Below are 10,345 nucleotides of genomic sequence, written 5' to 3' on the forward strand. Positions count from 1 at the left end.
CGATTTGGGATTGCAACAGGAAAAGGAATACGAGTGCCGACAGGGATAGGGATAGGGATTGGTATAGGTTCGGGATTCGGAACAAGAAAGGGCCAGGGACTTGGATTCGGACTCGCAGTGTTTGCCGTTGCATCCGAAACACTTGCAGTGCAGCCAATACCAAAAGTGGCTGTGAATATTCCCCAGCTTCTTTATCCGCCCAAATTCATATCTGTCCGTGCGATATGATTTATGACGAAGGGACATGTGTAATTTAAAGCTCATAAATTTGTCGTTGAACTGTGAAAATAACTGTCAACCGTTGACCAAGTTGCTGGCCTGCCAACTTTTAATCAAACCATGTACTTTCCTACAAAATCTGCATATTAATATACAATTTTCTATGTACCTACTTTTTCCTTCAAATTATTATATATTTTTCCACGAATTACAATCCCCTCTATGCTAAGATTACATTTGTGTCTTTTTTTTGGGAATGGGATACATTTAGGGCCCCTAACTGCAGCGATAAATTCAATTAATTGCATTTTATGTCGATTATCCCGGTCGCAGGCGGCTTCGCCACATAAATGTCAATTGCGGTCATTGAATACTTGAGTGGTAGTATCTGTATCTGCTCTTCAACCATCTAATGTCTAATTTTTGCTCATTAATTCCATTCAACATTTTTATGCACTGTCATAAAATTCATTTTACGAGAGGCAGGCATTTCATATGTGTATATGGTATATCCTGCGATGTTTGTTGTTCGCCTAATTAGATTAGTTAGTTGCGCATTCTTTGGGGGCAAAGATTCGACTTGTCATAGGAGGATGATTCAGGTTTTGGGCGTCCGGAGATTGACTTTGGCTCGAATGGCAGGACCTAATTGGTCGTTTTTGTGGGCTTTATTTGCCAAACTTTCTTCGTTTAATTGCTGCATTTTGCAAGCTGCATTTTGCCGAAACTTCTTTCGATAAATTCTGAATGCTTTGTTAATTAATTAAATGGCAACAACAGAGCGTGTTGTTTGTGCTCGTTTAAAACGAGGCAGACAGTCTGTGATATCATTGTAAGCCAGTCGCATCCAGGGGCTGCTGCATAAGAGATCCAGCTGATGTCTGCCAGTTGAAATCAACCCATATTCGTGTAGACTCGTCAATCCACACCTATGCAATTGCCATGGAGGCTGGAAATTTTGCATGTGCAACTGCAGCAACCGAGATATTTCCACTCTCGAACTTTGTTCTGCTCGAAACGCAGTGGCACACACTGAAGAGAAGAGAAATGTGCTAGAATGGTATGTTATCTGTGCGTATACTTGATTTTTATACGCACACTTAAGCAAATAACTACGGGCATTATTTCAAAATTCGAAAATTAAAAGCAAACAACAGAGAAAGAGAAAGCAAAGCTATCGCAGATGGCCGTAAGAAAAATACACACACGCACACTTGGAGAAAGAAAAAAAGAGAAAGGCGGGGAAGAGTTTTGATGTAGAGTGATGCGAAATGTTTTCCTTGAGAATCTACCTTCAATTTATGCATTTATGAATATGTAAGCACAATCGAGGGAGCCGTATGAATGTGTGTGTGTGTGTGTGTGTGAGTGCAGTCGAGTGGCACAGGCACATCCACATGCGCACACACTGATTAATAAAACGCATTTGGCTAAGAAGTTTTGTGCTCTGCCAAAAAGCATTCGCATTGCTCAGCCCCAAGACATTTCGTCATGCGAAAGGAGGCAACATGAAATATTTATGCATTAATGTTTTATTTAGCCCGTAGAGCAGCCAGAGCCAGGGCAAAAAATACAGAAGCAAAAACTAAAATTGTCTGGCCATGTGCGAAATTACGTATTTTGAAATGCAAGCGCAAATTTTCGTTTTGACCCCAGGAGCTGTGTTGTGTTGTTGTGGCCAAGGATTTAATTTGGGTTATTTTTTTTCTCTGGTAAACAGATTGTTGAATTGTTTACCATGTATTTACATGCGGATAACTATGCGGATTCGGATTTGGCATGCAAGTGAACTTTGGCCAGTCGAAAACAATTTCAAATCAAAGTTAATCAATTACGAGGCCAGTCACAAAGTGTCATGAATTTAACATGACAATGTCGAATTGTCTGCACGAAACACGCTCGTCCGCCCCCAAAAAACAATCAGTGCAAAGGCCCTCGGCCACGCCCACATGTTCCACAATTAGCGTGACAATTTGAAAACGCCGAAAGCCACCTTTGTCGAGCGTCAATCAATCCCATTTTCGTTACCAATATGTGCGGCTATTAAATTGCGTATACGCGACGTGGGCGTGCCAGTCTTTAACGCGGCACAAGGAACCCTTTTTATGGGCCGACGTCACTTACTCATTACGCAAAACGGCGCCCAAGAGAAATTCTATATCAGTTTTACCGACTGTAAAACGTTTCGTAGCCTGGCCTCGTAAAACAAATAAACTTCCTCGTTGACATTTCTTTACGACAATCAATTTATGACATTTATGATAGGCAAATGGCACGCGCTAATCAATGCGTCGTCAACTTGCTGCTGCTGCTCCTCCTCATTGCCGTTGGCCTCGTCCTTTTGGAAGGACGACAAACTTCCGTTACGCACTGTTTGCCAGGACAATGGGGCACTGGCACTCGTTACATCGGCTAATAGTCATTTGCCACGATATGGAAAACGAGTCGTGTTGAAAAATTAAACGAGCATCGAGACAATTGCCAAACAAGTGGAAAAAAGTTTATGGACAATTTTACGACCGACACAGCCCTCGGCCAAGGATCAGTCAACTTTTATTGGGTGAAGGCAGTAATCAATTTCTGGAGACTGTGAAATGACAAAACCATTAAATTCAACTAGTTTATGAAATCATGTCTATTTACGTAGCAGCCATGGATGATTACCGCACGAGAATATGCCAGCGAAATTAGTTGAATTTTATTCAAAGTCCATTAAACTCGGGGAAACTTGTGGGTTTTATTGCTTGCCTATTGGTATGCAAATTACTTGTTTAAATAGTTTATGGCTCTCTTTGAGGCCGATCAAGAGCAAGTCAAATCGCTCTGCAATCTGTAATGATTTTTTAAATGCTAAATTAATATGATATAATATAATGCATTAAATGTAGAGTCGGATTTTCAATTCTAGATATTTTTATAATCCCCCATTAGGGGCCATAAGAATTATAGTCCGCTATGCGGACTAACTGATTGTTTATTCTTTTGCGTGAATCAAGAGAAATATGAGTCCCCTTAGCGAATCTAATAGCAACAATATCCATAAGCGCCGAGTGCACTGTTACACGCACTTCAACTGCAATTAAAGGAAGGAAAAGCGAGGAAATTCCGATGCATATATGTATAGGGGAGCTACTGGGCGTGTGTATGTGTGCGTATTCCATAAATAAATTAGAAAGTGGCAAAAGCGAAAAACGTTGAAATGTCAGCCGAGTCGACGGAGCTTTCATTCTCGAGCTCGTTTTCACACTGCCACGAAAATGGGGCGGGAAAAACAACAACGATGCCGACGCACTGCGACATAATGGCGTCCACTTTGCGTTTTTATGCTTAATTTACTTAAAAGGACGGCCTGCAACTCGGAGCCAAAGTGCACTGATACATGGCAGCCCTGGATGGTGGGGCACATAGGAAATGGAGGGTAACGTTCAGGACGACGCACCCCAAACAGTTATGACTTAGGCACAGAATGGGGGGACTCTCGATCCGAGCAGGACACGCACGCAATGCAATGCCAGGATAACTATATGGCTGGGATGTATGGTAGGATAGGGGGCGAACTGTCCGAGTCTATGGGTGTACTTTACATTTCACGCACAATTTTCCATGGCACGCAATTTGCCGCTTATGGCAGGCAGCGGCAGCGTGGAGCGGCGTTTTACTATTTTAAAACGTTCCCCCATACTGCGAGCGAATACAGTGGCTCCTCATAACACATGCACGGCGACACATGCAGGCGACAGCTTAGCGAGCGTGAGCAAGTCCTCCCGCTAGTCGCATATTACATATTACATCACTCGCCGAGTGACTGAACCCAATCCAGTTCATACCACTTGCCCTTTTCTTCAGCCATGTCACGTTGTTGTTAGCATTCCCCATGTGCGAGGGTTGGGGACGCTGCACTGTGGGAAAAACTATGCCAAATCAATCACTGTTTTGTCGTCTATTTGAAGGGCTTTCTTCATCAAATCCAAGCTACCAAGGAAAGATGTTCGTACTTTCAAATAGGTACCCTGCATAGCTGTAGTAAGGTAGAAAGTATCTAAATGATTTGTATCTTTATATTTAAGTTATCAACATACGCACGGTACTTTTGCGCCGTGGAAAACTTTGAAGAGCGGTTCGCTTCGAGGACTTGTGCGTGGCAAAATAGTTGAAATAGTTGATGCGCACTTTTCAGCGGTTTCGAATTGGGCTTGGCCTTTGAACCCCGCCCAAAGTCATTTCTTTTCTATGCGGGGGATGAGATGGCCCGTTGAATTGTTAATAACATTTTGGGACTCACGCATTTAAATGAGGCTCACGTACGCGGACGATTTGTCACAAAATAATTTTTACGACTTTGCGACTTCATTGCTAGTGACCAAGCGCTCCACTCACACTCCCCCTGAAAGACCCGCCACCCATTTTTCCGCCGGATAATTGTTGTCTTTGGCCAACGACGATGACTGCGAAAAACGTGGCATCATTCGATTGCCGCTAAAAGTGTCGCATACTTTTCTTCGCCACGGGCGGTGTCCTCAAGGTTGGCGTGTCGTCCCCACTTAAACCCTTAACGTCATTTCCCTCGGCATTAGGTGGCAACTGTAGATCATGATCATTATACCCCCTGCACAGCACATAGGGCACACTCGCACTCAGAACTTGTTTGTGCCCGGCTTATGCCTGATTGCATTTACTCTGATGGCACGAAGAAGCTCAGCCTTGTCGCCGTCTCAATAACAACTGCAAATGGAACGGGCCAACTTCGCCTCAGTCGAGTCAAATCAAGCGGACACGATTGGCGGCTGCCTCGACGGCTTTTTATGGAGGCTGCTGGCTTGGAGCTGGAACTGCGGTTGCCAAGCAGCGAGAGCCGCAAATGAAATTAAACGCATTGCCACCACCGCAGCTGTCGATGTCTTATCCGCGGCCGCGATACACAGGCCAACATAGATACACAAGTACAGTGAACTCAAAAGATATATGAATAATAGGAATAAAACCTATCAAAACAACAAGGATACATCAGGGTGACCACCTGCAAGGACATGCAATATCTTCGCATTTTCTATGGACTCCCACGCAATAGAGATCAAGCGGGACATTCTGTTTCCTACGGATACATTGCGAGTGATCACTGTATCGCCATACACTGACAATGTCGAATTTAAATGACGTGCGAAACAAGAATTTAATTTTCTACTTGCGCTAGCAACATGAAAGCCTCCCGGAACTTGCTACCCAAAACCCAACCCCTGTGCCCACCATGCCCCGCCAATGTCAGGCTGTTCCGTTCGCTATTCAATTTTTATTTGCTTCCCGTTCTAGTAGCTGGTTTCGGTTCTCTGCTTTTTTTTCGTTTTTCCGGCCTGAGTCGGCTGCTAAAACTCGTCCTCGTCGATGTCGTCGGTTACTAACTCACATCGCTAGACGTTTGGCAAAATGACAAATTTGCAGCGCATGTTGTCTCTCACAAGGGGCGGCGATGGCATGAGGAATGCCACGGCACCGGCCAGGGGGAAAGGGGCCGGGCAGCAAGGATCCGGGGCGTAGGCCGTGGAGGGTAAGGACATCAGGACATCAGCCAATGGCGCGGCAGTGGGTTTTAGTTTCAGTTACCCTCCCCGTTCGCCGTTTGTGTGCCAAAATGCGTTGCCTACTTTCGGGCCTGGCATAATGAAATTCCAACTTTTGACTTATTGACGACGACAGCGAGGACGAAAACGGAACGAGGACGCCGCCTGCTCCGCTTGTTGTGGTTACCGCTGCCGGCGTCACAGTGACGCTTGCGCCATGTCCTAACCATCCCCAGCTACTATGGCAACATTCTTGCCAATCATGTCAGATCATAGACCGGGGCTCACACCGACCGTAAGTGTGTGAAATCTCTGACATCTACACCTGCGGATATCTTAAACGACCGCTTACCGTTTAAGGCTAGCGTGTAAAATAACTTCTGTGCTAGTGGCTTTCAGAAATGTCGCGCTCATTCAGCTGCGCGCAGTTTTAATTACAAGCGCATTGGCGAGCAAACGGCAAAAGCTTATTAGTTAGCATAATGATATCACTTGCACAAAAGGCAACTGGAGCCCCAGTCGAGATGAAAATTCCATCGATACTTGTCAGATCCAACTGAACCGGGAACAAAAGTGGCTGCGAGGCAGCTGGGCGCTCGCCTTTCAAACGAAACTCAAAACTGAGTCTCCATGATCCAGTTGCATGTTAATTAAGTACATTTTTCCGGTGCGGACCGAGCGGGGGGAAAAGCCAACAACAAAGGGTTGACACAACAACAACGGGTACAAGCCGGGAGCCGAAGCAGAAGCAGAACCAAGCTGATAATTAAGGCCTGAAGAAGTCCCTTTTGTCTACGGCAAATTAGTTGCATTTACAAATAACTTTAAATTGGCCAGGGCCAAAAAGCGAACTCTGGCCATGTTCAACTCAGAATCAGATTCGGATTCGTTTCGTTTCCTTTCCGTTTTTGGCTTAGTCGGTCTAAGCGGCTCAGCACTGCAGTAATAATAACTGGCTGTGCAACTAATTTGGTTGCGATTCCCCAATGTCCTGCTGGCCAGGACTCGACTTTTAATGAATGTGCGAGAGCCAGAGCGAGGCGGAAAAGTGAGTGAGTGAGTGAGTGCGAGAGTATTGTGCATAAATTCGTGTTTCTCGTATCTGCACGCGCAGGAAATTGCGCAATTTTCTAGATGTTTTCACCCAGAAATTTTTCCGAATTTTCCTTTTTGCATCTCCTTTTTCGGCTCTTTTGTCTTGCAGTCCACGGGCTGCAGGACTTACGCCTCAGTGCGTCGCACCTCCGCCTCGCTTGGCATTCAATGAAAATTAATTTTAATTGACTTTCGCTGAGCGAGTGGGCGCTGGCGGCAGGTGCGGGGGCGTGGGCAGCTGGCTCTGGGCCATGTCAATATTTACATGCCACGCATAAATTATCTACACATTTAGGCACACGCATTAGCCACCACAATGGCCAATTTCCGAGGCGAGCTGCCGACTGACCTGCTACCCGGCCAGGAGTATATACGATATAGTTGGCCAGCTTATTAACAGGCCAACACGCACGCACATTCGGAGCGGCCAAAAAGCGCAGGCAATCAAAATTATCCCGACCGCCCAGGACCACGCCCACTATGCCGGCCAAAGCCATCGAACTTTTACGCATTGTTTATGTTAACAAAATGTAAATAAATGAGCCGTACAAACGACAACGACGAAAGCGACAACAAAGGGCAATTAAATTCCGGGCCACGCAGGACGATGTCGCAAAGTAGCTCCTAAGGACAACAACAGGTGTTCAGGTTTACAGGGTTGGCTTGGCCAACAAAAGCACGAATAACAAAATAAAAACCTAAACGTACGAACAAAAAAATAACAGAAACGAGAAGGAAAAAAACAAAACCACATAAATCAAACCGGAGGCAGACAGGCGCAAAATCCCTCCGGATTTTGGTGTGAGTAAGTAGCAAGGACTCGCTTGACCGGCGGCGGCAGGACATTGTGTATCGAACGTTTTATCGCTTATGCAGCCACTTGGTCGTCGCCATCGCCATCGCCATTGCCGCTGTTTGCTCAAGTGGCTCGCGTGTTAATTGTCGTGGAATGTGCATAACACGGCGATAACAATGAACTCCTCGAGCTACTTTTCCACCTCAGCCCCCTCAGCCCGCTCAGCCACCCGCTGCGATTCCAGGCGGTTCGAGGCTAACGTGCTCGGTGACAATTCAAAATTAACTGTCCAAGTGGCGCTGGAAAAACAGCGCATAATGAAACGGAGCGGGAAACGCATAAATAAGGCCAAAAAGCCGCAAGGAAAAGCGAGCCAGCGGAAGTGCGACTTTGCCACGCAGAGACCCATAGGAAATTTCGCAATAAGTCTGATAAATATTATTGATAAAGCTTTTTTCAGATGTAGAGGAATGCAGTTAGATATGCATTTTCATACAAACGTTTGACTCAAATAAACCACTTTATGTCCATATTATGACTAAGTCTACAATATCATTCATTACAGAAATGAGTCTATAAGTATTCAAAAGTATATATGCAAAAGAAAAGTCATTCCTGTAATTTTCAGCACATTGCCGTAAAGACTTAAAGCGTTCTACATTTTTAAATTCCCGCCAAAGCATTTTTTATGACTTATCTTAGCGGCGTTCCACTAAATGCCCTGTGCCATTAAAGTCGCTTTCCTTTATTTTTATCGCTTTTAATTGCATTTATTTTCGGGCGTCGCTCCTTGGGCATTGTCTATTTTCCATTTTACTTCCGCCCGTTTTGCGGTTTGCTCATTTGTCGCCGTGTGTTTGCTCGTTTATTTTATTTAGCAATTTATTTCACACATTGCCATTTCCCTAGCGGTCGCTTCGTCTTCTGGTGGTTACTGTTTTTAATTTTTGGCCATTATGAGCGGACGGCCGTAAGGAGATTGAGAAGCCATGCCCTCCATATCCGGTATTCTGATGTTGGGGGCTGTGGTCCCAGTTCCACTTTCAGTCCCTGGCAGGCAGGCAGGTCAAAATTATGGCCACACATATAAATTGTCAAGCGACCATTCATCTTGCAGAATAAATGTTGCAATTTGTTGGCTTTTGCTTGGTGCGACGGACCCGAATGAAGATGGCCCCCACCAGATAGCCCAATCGCACGCCGAGCATAAAGTCCGCTCTGGTCCCACTCCTCGTATCCTCGAACGCACAACAGTATGCTACTTTTTTATTCGGCTTGCCCATCCGTTCGAGTTTATGTGTCGCACCTTTGCTGACCGCGGGTCGTCGGGGCTGCGACCCCAAAACGAGGGCTGTAAATTCTATTGCTCCGTATGCGATTGTGTGTTTGTGTGCGTTTCGGGGCGACACAAATAACTCACAGTTTGCACTGGCTGCGCTAGTGGCGCCCGAGCAGGGACCTTTCATTAGACGGAAATGGAAGTGGAACTGAAACTGACTTTGGCCTGCCTCCGCTGACCATTTGCGGGCATATATTTGCGCACAATTAATTATTATAAATGTCGTGGTCGCCGGGAAACACGAGCCGGAACCCGTAGAGTCAGCGGAGGAAGCAAGAGTCGGACGACTGCAGGCAAGCAAAATTGTTTATGAAAATTTATGATTACAATATTAGTATGTCGCAGTGAATCTTTTCTGACCCCCCAACCAAAGGCCATGGCCTTTGTCTTTTAAATTATGGTTGCATGCATTTTATTTATTCGTTTGCCGGATTCCCTTCTGCAATTGCATTCCATGCAGCCCACAACCCCTGGGAAATTTCTGCAAATACCCAATGGCAGGTGTACACCTTTCAGTTGAACAAGCACATACAAATTCCTGTGTGTGTGCATGTGCGGCAAGCTGATTATGATTATCGCCTCTTTATCCCATCAATGCTTGCCAGCAAAACACATGTGGCCCGAGTAAGAGTGTTTGGATTGGTATTGATACCCTGTTTACAATTGATTTCACACGACTTCATTCACGTTTATTCACAAGAAAAACTTTTTAATGCCTTCAAGTGCAAACAAGCGAGCGATGAAAGCACACAGACACCCCCAAATACACACACAGATACGTACTCAGATGACAACAATAAAAGGTCGCAACATTTTCCTTTTTTCATTCCGTTTTCCTTTCACCGATTGCGCCCTCTCTCTGATTTGTATTTGCTTAAATGATTTTTTATTTATTTACTCAACGATTTCTGATTTATTTATTCGTTTCCTTGGCTCTGATGTGGAAAGTTTCGAGGTGTGGGATAACTTAATGGTTACTCGGGTGCCTGTGAGCTTTAAGAAATGATGCGTCCTCTGAAATGCTAATTCCCTAGAAGCAGCAGCAGCAGCAGGAACATTATTTCCACATTTATCATCGCAGACATTTTTCTCTCGAACACTAATTTGGCCACCTCGACTTCGTCCTAGCCCCTCTGTCAAACTTCATGCAGCTAATTATGCGCTAAGTAGACACAGCGTAACACACAGAACACAGCAAGCCGGAGGAATGGGGATAGCCGTAATTTATGGCCGCGATTGCAGCCAAAAATCCTTTGTCGAAAAGTTGCAAATACCTGGAACTTAATGTTGGACTTTGAACTGGCGCGTAACGTTGCAGCAGGCATCCCCGAATTTGATAAA

This window comes from Drosophila sechellia, chromosome 3R, assembly GCF_004382195.2.
Source record: "Drosophila sechellia strain sech25 chromosome 3R, ASM438219v1, whole genome shotgun sequence".
NCBI classification, from domain to species: Eukaryota; Metazoa; Arthropoda; class Insecta; order Diptera; family Drosophilidae; genus Drosophila; species Drosophila sechellia.